We start from the raw sequence: 13,666 nt of genomic DNA, 5'->3' as shown, positions 1-13,666 counted from the left end.
GCTTATTAACCATTTCTCCCTACTTGAACTTTGCATCATCAAGACTCCTTAATTATTGTGGACATGAGACATTACTTCAGCCTATGATCGGTCCTAGGCCAACGTCTCAGGCCAAGCTGACACTTCAACTCCTTCTTAGTTCACGGTCAAGTGGCAAGGCCGAGCTCAGTAGCTTCTGTAAGTCATCACTTCATGTCCTGATGAATCCAAGTACAAGGTTCAGGGTCCAGCTGAATAATGCTTACTCCAAGACACCAGTCCTTGACTTCTCTGCCTTTAGAAACAGTAAATCCCAGCCTCATAGTAGGCAAACCACTTGCATTCCACCACCACTGTGAAGAGTTTTTTACTTTCACTTTTAAAAGTTTTGCTTCAAACTGTTTGCATCCATTTCCTTAATTTTCTTGGTCATGCCTCACAATTAGAGAATGCTACATTGTGGTGCACTAATGAGACTGCAATGATTGAAGTCTGGGAATTGAGCTCTGGGATGCATCATTCTTCCGAGAACAACTGACAAACTGGCCTCACACTGTGATACACACCCATGGCAGCCGTCAACAATATAGTGGTCACCAACACAGGCTGGAATGGGTCAGCCTAGAAACTTGAGGGACAGCAACAAGCAAGCAGCCATAATTATGCATTTTGGAAGTTCAAAGAAAGAGACAAAGAATCAAGGAGACAATTTAACGAAATACTTGTAAAAAATGCAACAATTTAAGACAATAAATTAGCACCCAACAGGTTCAACACACTCCAAGCAACAGAAACTCGAAGGAACAAACTCAAAATTACCTGATAATTACTGTTTAGGGCAAATACAAAGAGAATTTTGAGGATTTTCAAGAGAAGCAAGGGAAGTAGCTAGTCATGCAAAAGGGACCTTCAAAAATAACCAGTGGACTTCTTATCTGTCTTATCTGTCTTCTTAGTCCCCGCTACTTGGGAGCATGAGGCGGGAGATTGGCGGGAACCTGAGAGGCGGAGCTTGCAGTGAACCGAGATCGCACCACTGCACTCCACAGCCTGAGTGACAGAGCCAGATCCTGTCTCAAAGAAAAAAAAAAAGAAAAAGAAAGAAAGAAAGCAAAAAGAAATGTCTTATGGAGTACTTCAGGGTAGAAAGAACACACACTCAAAAGCTATACGAATAAGCAAATTTAAGGTAAAGATGAATACATGAAAAATTATCCAAGATGAAATAATTAACAATGTGCACCTCCACAATTTGTTCTCAATATAACTTAAAACAATAATATATTTAATAAAAAAGTCTATGACTAATTTTTGTTTTTGACATGCAATGCATAAACGTATAATTTTGATAATTCAGTAAATGAAATGGTGCAGTTAAGTTACATGGGAGTAATGGTTTTGTATGTTACTAAATGTAAGCTAGTATAACTTTGAAATTGTTATAACATTAGAATGTTCAATATAATCGCCATAGCAACCACAATTAAACAAAGAAACACAAAAGAGTAACTGGCAGGAAGAATGCTTTCTGTACTACAAAAGAGGGTAGGGGCTGTGGATTTAACTACTCTTCCCTGAGGCTACTAAGCAAGCTATCATGCACCATGAGACAAAGCCTAAGCTGTTGCACTAGGGACTCATCCATATGCAGAACCTGGTGAAGCACTGGAGGCAGAAAGAAGTGGCGAGGTGGAGAGGCAACTGAAACAAAGTTGGCACAGCAACTGCTCCAACCCTGTGTCTTTCTTAATGGCTTTCCAGGAGTTTGAGGTTGAAACAATTGTTGACAAAAGACAAGACAAAAATGAGAATACAGTGTATTTGGTTAGGTGGAAAGGTTATGACAAACAGGATGACACTTGGGAACCAGAACATCACCTCATGAACTGTGAAAAATGTATACATGATTTTAATAGACGACAGACTGAGAAACAGAAAAAACTAGAATGGACCAGGACAAGGAAATTTGTTCAAACAATGCCAGAAGAAGAACTTCCAGATCCACCAAAGTGGACTATCCTAAGAGCTCTCCTAAAACATCAGTGACTGGCAAACAACCCGGATCCAAAAGCAGCCAGTTATTTGCTGCCAGCAAGAATGTTAGGAGAAAGGCAGCTTCACTTCTCACCGACACAAAGGATATGGAGTTAATAAATTCAACTCTCAAGACATTTGCACCTGACAGTCCTGTTGACAACAGAAAACTGTGAGCAGCTTTCAGGAACTCAAGAAACTGGACCCTATTGCAGTATCAGGAGGACGTGGTGGACTTCAAGGTGACAGAAGGGGAAACCAGTCAGGGACCCTTTGTCAGGTCCCAGTGCAGAACAAGCTGGAATAGAAAACAGGACCCTGCTACAGCCACTAATGTCTCAGATGTCTGGCTCAGTTACTGCTTCCATGGCCACAGGCTCAGCTCCCCAAAAAGCTATAGTGGTATTAATAGACCTAGTAGCAGCCACTGGAACAACAGACACATGTACATCAGTTCCAAGAGTGAAAGGTAGCAAAAGACATGTTACTGATGATGGCAGAGACCAGTCTTTTGTCAGGAAAATGTACTTCACCATAAGGCTAACAGAGAGTGCCAGCACATACAGAGACATTGTAGTGAAAGAAGAGGATGGATTCACCCAGATATTGCTATCAACCAGATCGACAGAAAAAAATGCACTGAATACAGAAGTAATTAAAGAAATAGTGAATGCTCTGAATAGGGCTGCTGCAGATGACTGCAAGCTTGTGTTGTTCAGTGCAGCTGGAAGTGTATTTTGTTGTGGTCTTGATTTTGGGTATTTTGTGAAGCATTTAAGGAATGACAGAAACAGAGCAAGCTTTGAAATGGTGAACACCATCAAGAACTTTGTGAATACTTTTATTCAGTTTAAAAAGCCTATTGTTGTATCAGTCAATGGCCCTGCCATTGGACTTGGTGCTTCCATACTGCCACTTTGCGATCTAGTGTGGGCAACTGAAAAGGCGTGGTTCCAAACCCCTTATACGACCTTTGGACAGAGTCCAGATGCGTGTTCTACTGTTACATTTCCAAAAATCATAGGTGAAGCATCTGTCAATGAAATGTTAATTGCTGGGTGAAAATTGACAGCACGGGAGGTGTGTGCCAAAGGCCTGGTCTCTCAAGTGTTCTTGACTGGAACTTTCACTGAGGAGTTTATGATTCAAATTAGGGAGCTTTCCTTATATAATGCAGTTGTGCTAGAAGAATGTAAGGCCCTTGTTTGCTGTAATATTAAGATGGAGTTGGAAAAGGCCAATGAGAGAGAGTGTGAGGTGCTGAGGAAGATCTGGGGCTCAGCCCAAGTGGTAGAATCCATGGTACAGCATGTTGAAAATAAAATTAGTGAGTTTTAATTGTCAATCTTTCTGCTCAGGACCCAAGAACTAAGCCAAAAATACATCATGAGGTGCAAGATGCCCGAATCCATCTTCATAGCACAAAACAATTTCACCCAAGGTGAAGGCTTGGAAGCAGATCTGGAAATGTCCAAGCTATGTCTTTAAATTATCATGGCATTTTTTTTAGCACTGTAACTTTAAAAGAATTAATAAAACATTTCCTTGAACAAATGTGATTATTTTATACACACATAAGTGCAAATATAAAAGCAGACTGGTGGATACTAGACTGTTCTTGCAAGCTCTAATTTGTATCTATGGCTACTACTATATAAAAGATCAGAATTGCATTTTATTAGAGGTGGATGACAGAGAATTCTGTAATAATGTTCATTTTTCTTATTTTTATATCCTAGAATGCAGAGTCTACTGGGGTAGGAGGCAGCCTCAGCTTCCCTCCCACAAAGAGAGACACAGAACTATCAGAGACGGTGCCCTTGACTTTATAGTGTCACAAATAATTCAGAGACACAAAATTATGAGTTAAAAGACTTATCTTTTAGAATAAATATTTCTGAACCAAAATTCCCTGATTATCATTCTCCTAAACTGAACATATGATTGGAATATATGGTGAGAAATCACTTGACTTTCTTTTCTTTTTAAATGTCTAGTTCTTAACAAGTTAACAAAAGACAATTTTATCTCTCCAAAGTAAAACTTGTTGCACCTTATTAGTGAATTTTGGATTCTTTTTGGTGGAAATAGCCACTTTCAAATACTTGTAATGTGCACATTTAGGTTCCTTAGACTATGTTGTAGTTACACTAAAATTGTGGAGGCATTATTAAAGGCAGAAATTTCTTTCAAAATAAAGAAAAGACCCCTACACTCTGTATGACATTTAACATTATCAGTTTCTGTTTTTATGTGCGTACAATTTTCTGGAACACCCTGCATTTTCAGTCACCCAGAAGCTCTCTGAATCCTGTGCTGTTGGTTTTCACAGAGGCTGCATTACATAGGCATAATTCAATGACCCTCTGGTCACTGGTAATGAATGCCACCTTTGTTACAGGATTTCTAGGATGTGGCTTCACCAGCCAAGAATCTCTGTGGATGATGGTACATTTCCACAAGTTTCTCTTGGGCCTGCTTGTCTAAATTTACACACCCATCTTGCAGGTTGCACTCAGCTCAAACTATGGGCTTGAGTTTCATTTCGCTGTGGATGCACAAGGCACAGAATGGAGGCAGGTGTATGAGTGATTGATATTTGACTCCAGTCACTGTACACAGCTACACATGTTATCTGTGATGAGGCATGCAGGTCAGGTGCTGGTACAGGTGACAGCTCCCTGCAAATATTTAGGTGAATCAACCATACCACAAGCTTTCTCTCCTGCAGGTACTGAAGAATGCAGGGGCATCCAGAAACAAAGAAACACCAGAAACTTCAGGGATAGAAAAATGTCATCACAACCCTGGCTTGGGAAAGCTTTAGATCTGGTCTCTTTTAAAGGCAAAAGTCCTGATTTCAATTTTATTTTTCCTCCTTTTTTTTTTTTTTTTTTTTTTTAAGTATGTATGGGATAACAATGGCTTAAATTACAGTTTTTAAAGGGTTCTGTCTCTCTTGCTAATGGAAATTAGGATGTGTTTTCTTCACTCTTTGACTGCTTTTTATTTATCATGACATGCTATAGAAGAAATGTCGATTGGCCCAACATTTTTCATTTGTCTGTAGAGGTGTCTATTTCTCAGAAGCAGTAAGATTTTGGCTTAGGTATAACAAAACATCTTCTCATGTAAGACCAAAACCATGGGCTAGATATTAGAAATGCTCTATATATTTATCGATGTATCAGAAACCTTCCACAGGTCTTACTTTATTTATTTAAGGTACTGTAATGAAAAAGAAACTTGCACTTTACTGGCACCTCATTCCTTTTGCATTTCCCATAGGGGAAGTAATGGACTTGGATTGTTGCTTGTTAAAATGGGAAAACTGATGATGATGTGACCAAAAGAGTCTCTAGACCAAGATCAGAGAGGCTGAGGCAACACAATTTGGTTTTGATTGTTTCCACGGAGAATGTTTCTCTGACGTTTGGGAGTTGTTTACTGTGGTGTTTTCTGATATGACTGCTAAGAAGGCATGAACAATTTTACAATATTTATAAAGATTTGGGTTGTCTCACAGTGCAAAAAGCTTTGCACATAGGAAACTTCAAACAATATGCCTTCCCACCCTTAGAAACTATCTAAGTCTGCAATTCTATTGACAAAGAAAAACTATATAGTTGTGGTGGATTATTGGTAAAAATTCAAGAAGCAGAGAAACAGCCTGAAAAATCAGGCCACAGACACAAATATATGATACTGCACAATCCTACAGCCCAAGAAAATATTTTTTTAAAGGCCCAACTTTTGTGTGTGTGTGTGTGTGTGTGTGTGTGTGTGTGTGCTTAAGACATGCCCACAGTTACTCAGATTAAAAAAGAAAAAAAGACCCCCCATTAAAATGTTATGTCTTTTGTCTTTTGTGTAACCAGAGGACTTTCAGGAAATAGTGTCTCTGTTTTTCTGAACGTGTGCACATTTTCCTCCAGTTTGTTACAAAGGGCATGATATATTACTGAACATGCTTTAGACTATGAGTCAAGTTTCTGGAAATTATCGTTTTAGCCTCTGGTCACAGGCCAGTTTCCCAGGCCATGCTTTTACTTTAACTCTTGTGTGGCTCAAGGCCAAGTTCCTGAGCCAAGCTTAGTCATTACTTCAGCTATTAATATTTGCAGGCACAAGGTTCCAGAAAAGATGAATACTGCTTTCTTCGAGACTAGTTAGTACATTTTCTTTCTTCCGAGTCCATCTATTTATATTCATATCTATTGTCCTCTATTTATATTCACGTCTGCAGCTTGTCCTCAGTTGTTTTCTTTTTCTGTTTGTTTGTTTGTTTTTAAAATTTATTTCTCAAGAGTAAACAAAGCTCTGGGCCAGTGTCAGATGAAATCCAACAGATTTTCCTGCCATACTTACAAGGCTTAGGAGAAAGGATGCTGAGACACACATTGGCAGTCTCCTCTAACCCTCCACTGTTCAAAGTGTTGCCTCTGTCCTAACTGTTTTATTTAACAGAAGATCTAGTTGTCACATGGGACTGAAAGGATATCTAAATGAAGGTTTCCGGTTAAGAATACAGCACACTGTTATGTGAAGGCCTTAAAACTAACTCCAGTTTCTGACAGACGATCAGACGATTCTGACAGAGTGTTGCCACCAAATATTCCAGGCTTTTCTGTTGCTTTTTTTTTTTTTTTTTTTTGTTTGTTTATGGTCATTGTGTGGCTACTGGGTCTCTGATTTCTTCTTTGTATGCAACGTTGAGACCTGGAGATATAATCTTACTGCTAAAAGTCAGTAATTAGAAATGTAATTCAAATAGTTACTATTTTGTGGGTACTTTTTTTCGAAACGTTAAGAATTCAAAATTGTAGTCTAAAAATTTTTGTTTAAGGCCGGGCGCGGTGGCTCAAGCCTGTAATCCCAGCACTTTGGGAGGCCGAGACGGGCGGATCAGGAAGTCAGGAGATCCAGACCATCCTGGCTAACACGGTGAAACCCCGTCTCTACTAAAAATAAAAAAAAACTACCCCGGCGAGGTGGCGGGCGCCTGTAGTCCCAGCTACTCCGGAGGCTGAGGCAGGAGAATGGCATAAACCTGGGAGGCGGAGCTTGCAGTGAGCTGAGATCTGGACACTGCACTCCAACCCAGGCGACAGAGCAAGACTCCATCTCAAAAAAAAAAAAAAAGTTTTTGTTTAATAAGTGTCTTCTTGTCTGCCAGTGAGAGATATTTATGGCACTGTATGGAATGGCATACATTCCAATAAAATTTCTCTTTTGGGTGGTAATTTCTCTATAAAAAGCTCAGCACTGCTACATATATCTAAAGAGTCTCTTTGTGAGACACATCCTATTTTTCTGCAGAGACACGTACTGTGAGGACAGGCAATAGAGCCTTAACCTCCTTTTTCTGACTATTGACTATATACACCCAGGATTCAGCATTTTCATGAACATTTTAGACCTTAAAATGCAGGCTAGTGAGATGAGGTTTTTCTCTGCAGGAGGCTTTGTGAGTACTTTGCACAAAACCATTGGTTATTTAACTGCTGTCTCTTCTGTGTCTCTCTCAACAGGAGTAAAACTCTCTGCTCTATTTGTAAACAGAAAATTTCCACTTTCAATAATCAGAAAGAAGATGCCTTTGGGAGACATATTCTAGCTAACTGCCATCTTATGAAAGCCAGCCATACACGTTCTTCATCTAGCAGCACTGAAATTTAAATTAAAGAGAATTTTAGGTCTCAAAGTCAGTGGTTCTTATTTCCTGGAATTTCAATGTTTTTCTACACTGTAGCAAGGGAAGCCAGCAAGAGTATTGAAATTCTTACTCTCTACAATGTCTTGCTTGAATCCAATGATTATAGAATCATTTTTTTGGTTTCCAAGTTACTTGGGGAATCCTCTGGGTTCAGTAGGCTTAGGAAATCGGCAAAGATGCACCAGTGGAGAGCAAAGGCCTGTGCAGGTAAACATTACTTGTCCTACTGTCTAGCTCCTCTGGAACTGTAGGTGAAGGTTTGGCTTGCATCCATGGGGGACACCTATCTCAGTCACCAGACTCAGAAAAGACAAGAGGAATACAAAAAGAAGGAATATCTTCTCTATCTTTTTAATCAGTCAGGGCTACTTCAAAAAGGGAAAAGAGTATGGGATGCTTTCTCTCTCTATTTCTTTAGAACGACCACAATCTGCAGTGTGCATCTCTATGTGTACATTCTGAAACACAGAAATTTAATTGACCGTGAGACTCTGAAAAAAGAAAGTGGCCTATTTTATTTATTTATTTATTTATTTACTTACTTACTTATTTTCTTCTCAAGGGTATGACAATCTTACCAGCTCCAGGACAGACAGGCCTAGCTTTCTGAGGGAAATGTTCAATTTAGTATTATTTAACAGTTAAAACTTTTCTTCAGATATCAAAGAAAAGAGCTTGAGTTTTTTTTCTTTTCTGTTTTTTGTTTGTTTGTTTGTTTTTGTACAAGCTTACTTTGATTTAGGAGACAACCCAGATCTTTCTAAGCATTGTAAAACAGACTCTGCCCTCTCAGCAGTCATGCCAAGCAAGTTTTAAAGCAATAATTCATTAAAATCAGAGATGAACCCCTGAGGAACACTCAAATGTAACTTCTAAATGCCCTATCTACCATCCTTATTTAGAACCACCAGCAGCCATTCATCAGTTTGTCTTGTTGTGCCAGTAAAGAAACCCCCAACTTCACTGTTGCCCCCGCAGGAAATACTCAATATACGTGATACTAGAAGAGTGCAAGTTTTCTTCTCATTGCAGGGACTTAGACAAATCACAGAAAATATAAGCAAGTGTCCTCTGATGACCTCGGTGGATATACAGCAACATTTCAAAATCTAACTCAGGTGTTTAATCATACCTGAAGAGATAATATATCATTCCTAAACCAACCCTCACTGTTATCCTAAAGCAGGCAGCTTTACGGAGAGCAGATATATCCATGGAGGAACCACATGTCCTTCTTAAAATCTTGAAAATGGGAGGGTGAAAATGAAAAAAAAAGCTGTTGAACAGATAACAGAATTCTTCCTCCTAATAGGAAGAAATGCAGTGCTGAAAACACAATTGGAATCTTAGTGATCCTATAGAAGAGTGAGAAAAAATTATCTAATGAGCGTACTGGAAGGCTTATAAGGGAACAGGACAAAACTTCTTAATTATTCTAAACTACTCATAATAGATTAAAAACACACAAAAGTTATTAAGCCTTTTTTAAAACCTGAGAAAGGATGTAATGAAACACATTCTTCTCTCTCCCTATCAAGTTAAGAAACCGTTAATCTTAAGATAAAATTTATAACTCAAGCAGACCCTGACATCAAAAGAAAGCTGCAAAAACATGTCATAGGTTCAGGTGATATTGTGGTTTTAACAATGTGCAAAGATATAACAGCCTTTCTTTCATTTGAGATAACACAATGGTCTTTTATTTTACCTTTAAGATCAAGGGCTGTAGACATAGGAAAGTGTTTGAAGCAAAAGTTTGAATAATTGACTAAATAAGCTCTCTGCCAACAGAGATAGAAGCTTGAATAAGTTGTCCACTGGGGTTTAAGGTTATTATGGCCTAATATATATATATATATATGCTTAGTTTGCAAGCTGTCTTGGAGAATGTGTGACTTAGCTTTGTCTAGGCACAGGACCTGTGAGACAGCCTACCTCAGTAACTTTGAATGGAAGGAGTCTGATGTGCTAATTTGAAAGAATGTTTAGCTTGACCCAGGACCTATCATGAACTAAAGTAAAAGCTTGGCCTGGGATGCAGGTTACTGAAGTCATGATTCATATATGTTGAGCAAACAGTCCAAAACAAAAAGAAAGATTCCAGCCGGTATCCACTAGATCCCACTGATTTTATGTGCACAGAGAAAATCAAAGAAACTTTATTTTCTGGAAGCTCTCTGAGCATACAGAAAACAGAATTTATATGCCAGGCATTGTTTCCCTCATCTGAGCCAGCGGGAGGTTTGCACAAGCTTTTATCTGAATGGACTGGAGGTCCTACCATCTGTTTCACTACAGTCATGTTTTCAGGCGCAATCTTCTGTGTTAGATCTCTTACTGGTGCCCACACTTTTTTTTTTTTTTGGTCTGATTATTACATCGTGTTGGAATCAGGCCCTTACATGTGGACTGGGGGTCTTCCAGGGACCATTTCTTTGCTGTTTACATAAGGAAAGTTAGCTAAGTTGTGTTTGTCATTCCTCACAAATGAAAACTCTGTCTGCTCTTAGGAGATTGGGCATTGGTCTTTCTGTATACTTTCTGGAGGAGAAGAATGTTGGGTAAAAAACAGTAGGTAGGATTCTACTGAGAGCTGGTTAAGTGTTTGTAGAAGACGGACATGTTAATGAAAGGTTTTACTCGCATTACATTTTAAAGCATGTTAAACTTTAGGGAAAAAAATCCATCTGGATTATTAGAAAAAGCATATCACAACTAGACAAGGAGAGTAGTTCAAGGCTGCTGACATGACTGGAAAACTGGTGGCTGTATGTGTGTGTGTATATATATATACACACACACACACACACACACATATATCTTCTAAGATTTGGTTACATGGCACTTGCATTTACTTAGCTTTCTTCGTTTGATCCCTCAAAATAAAAGTTCTGTTAGAGGAAACCTATTTTGCTTTATTACCTGTAAATATTTATAGAATGCTGGAAGAGAATTAGAATATTGTTCTAGATTTCTCTATTACTTACATCTTTCTGTTTTCCCAGAGCTGTAGCAGGACATCACCAGTTGGCTCACAGGAGAAAAAAAAAAAAAAAAAAGGGAAAAAAGATTAATTTAAATTTTAGGAAAAACTTGAAAAACAGCTTATGAGATGAGAAGTTAGTGACAGAGGTGTGATAGGCTGTGCTATATCTTTCTTCTAGTCCTGATTTTTGTTAAGAATTAATCATGATAAAACTTAGTTGTTTGCAAAACAGATTGGCCTAATACAGAACCAGACTATTTTTGTACAGTGCTGCATGAAATACCTTTACATGTGCTTTCCTTATTGGCTTTTATGAAACCATATTCTATAAGGAATCTTAATAGATCTGAGCCAAGCCATAGGTTTATTCTCTTAGGTACCTATTATTTGGGTAAACTCCTCTATATTTTGAGGTTACAAATGCATGGGATTCCTGGGCCTGATAGAAAGAGACACTATTTATTTATTTATTTATTTATTTATTTATTTATTTATTTATTTTACTTACCACAGGTTAGAAAGCCTGTATGAGGACTGCATAAACAAAATATAAGGCTAGGTTTCTCAGGGGGCTTTTATTGCTTTTAGAAGTCAAATTTAATTCATTAAAGACACACTCCAGTTGAATCCTTAGAATTTCAGCCACCTTTTTCTATTGGGTTATGTTGCAAATGAAAATACATTTTTTTTTTGTTATTGTTGTTCCACTGATTCAAACAATTATATTGTTATAAGTTAAGAAAAATCACATGTAGCTTCTGAATTTTAGAGAAATTAGGCACAGAAAAGAAAGCATGTTCCAGATGTTGTTAAGAGGAGTATACCAACTGACAGTGTTAAAAGCTGTAGGTAGTTTAGAAGAAAGTGTACTTGACTTTAAAAAAGAAAACATGAACTGCAAATGTTCCAAAATAAAGGTACAGAGATTGTTTCATTTTGCTGTTAGTTTAGTCTATTTTGACATTTGTCCTGCTTGATATTTATAAATATTTTAGCTGTTCCTAAGTTCTGTACAATTTTCTGTTATAAAAAACCTACAGTTGAGAATACCTGGTAAAGTTCTACAGCTAATTGCAAGCCATTATTCTTAAGGAAGCTTAAATATCTGTAAGTGATAAAATATCTTGGGTGATAAGAAACTGAATAGACAAAGACATTTGGTTATTTCTGTGGTTTACAATTAGCATAATAATTTTAATTAAAATTGATAGCACATATTCAGATAAAGAACATTAAAAACCTCATGTGCTTTTGAGGTCTCTGTTACTATTACTCACTAAAATATATTGTGAGAAAATAAAATGTAACCATCAAAATCTCATGTATTTAAATATGTTCTCTAATCCTGTTTAAATTTTCTTATTTTATGCCCCAGCAGTTCTCTGAGGAATTCAAAATACAGGGTTCAGAAACTACAGTACAAATTAGGGAGAGGTTACTTTTCACATCTTCAGGCCTTAGGTGGTTTTTGTTTTCGTCAGTTAAAATCATGTGAACTGAAAAATAAAACAGCCTTTATTTCCTAGTAAACAAAATATTTAGTTCAAGTACCTATTCTTCACTAAGTTAATAACTAGATGTTTTTAAAAAATATACACAACACATACATAACCACCCAGAGAAACAGAAGTTCCAGTTACAATATTTTATTTTACCCATATTCCAATGGAATTCTTGACCTCTTGCTGAGGCCCTGTAAGAACTGAGCTATGAATAGTTTCCAGAGCCTAATAAAAAAAGCCTCACTGAGCCTGGGCATGGTGGCTCAAACCTGTAATCCCAGCACTTTAGGAGGCCCAGGCTGGGGGATCAGGAAGTCAAGAGATACTGGCCAACATGGTGAAATCCTGTCTCTAATACAAAATACAGCAATTACCGGGGCATGGTGGTGTGCACTTTTAGTCTCAGATAATTGGGAGGCTGAGGCAGAAGAATTATTTGAATCCATGAGGCAGAGGTTGCGAATATTCAAGTGGGTACCACTGCACTCCATCCTGGTGACAGAGTGAGACCGTCTCAAAACAGATAAGAAAGAAAGAAGAAAGAAGGAAAGAAAGAAGAAAGGAAGGAAAGATGGAAGGAAGGAAGGAAGGAAGAAAGAGAGAGAGAGAGAGAGAGAGAAAGAAAGAAAGAAAGAAAGAAAGAAAGAAAGAAAGAAAGAAAGAAAGAAAGAAAGAAAGAAAGAAAGAAAGAAAGAAACAACTGGAAGAGACGGGTAAGAGACAGATTTTCAGAGGTATTATTCATTTCTAATTCCAACAGCTACAAAAGAAATGCAAGTTTCTCATAAAATTGATTTCTGCTGCCTTTTCTGTTCCAAGAAGACCCTGACCGTCAACTTTTATCCAATAACCTTTTATGCATGCACCAAAAGTGTCAAGAAAGAGTGGAGAAAGGTAATGTAGTCGACTGAGAGAAAAAAATGTTTTGCAGAAAACAAGATTTCTAAAGCAGAAAAACAGAAATGTCTTTTGAATGTATGTCAGGAAAAATGGGCAGAAAAATATAAATGTCTTTTGAATGTATGTCAGGAAAAATGGGCTTAAATGATTCATAAACTTGTAAGATGGTCTCTTGTGATAAAAGCAGATCCAGGTACCATGCTGCAGTCTGAGAGAGCTGAGCTTCAGATGTTGAGGCCCGAAAGTTTTTTTTTTTTTTTTCTTCTCATCTCACCAGTGAACAAACACATAACAGTCTCTACTTATCTAAGGTAATACTGGGGATCTCTTTCATATGTTTTAAAAGAATAAATATTGCAGAATGTTTTAGAAGACTAAAGAGTGCCAAGGTTGAAGAAAAAGTTTAATAAGCAAAAGAAAAATACTTGATGCCAGCAGAGATGTGATCAAAGTGGTCTAACCAATATGAAACCTGGGTTTAGGGTTTTTGTGTGTTGTGAATGGTAAGAAATTGACTTAGTCTGTGGGCTGTCTTAAAAAACATGTGAC

General features: G+C 37.7%; 1 pseudogene; it reads left to right on the top strand.

Annotated features, from left to right (window-relative positions):
• The first annotated feature begins 1,728 nt into the window (after positions 1-1,728).
• Positions 1,729-3,351, top strand: LOC104678333 (annotated as a pseudogene).
• Positions 3,352-13,666: the final 10,315 nt, after the last annotated feature.

This window comes from Rhinopithecus roxellana, chromosome 22, assembly GCF_007565055.1.
Source record: "Rhinopithecus roxellana isolate Shanxi Qingling chromosome 22, ASM756505v1, whole genome shotgun sequence".
Taxonomy (NCBI): Eukaryota; Metazoa; Chordata; class Mammalia; order Primates; family Cercopithecidae; genus Rhinopithecus; species Rhinopithecus roxellana.
The sequence above is the reverse complement of the archived record's forward strand: the minus strand, read 5'-3'. Positions and strand labels throughout refer to the sequence as shown.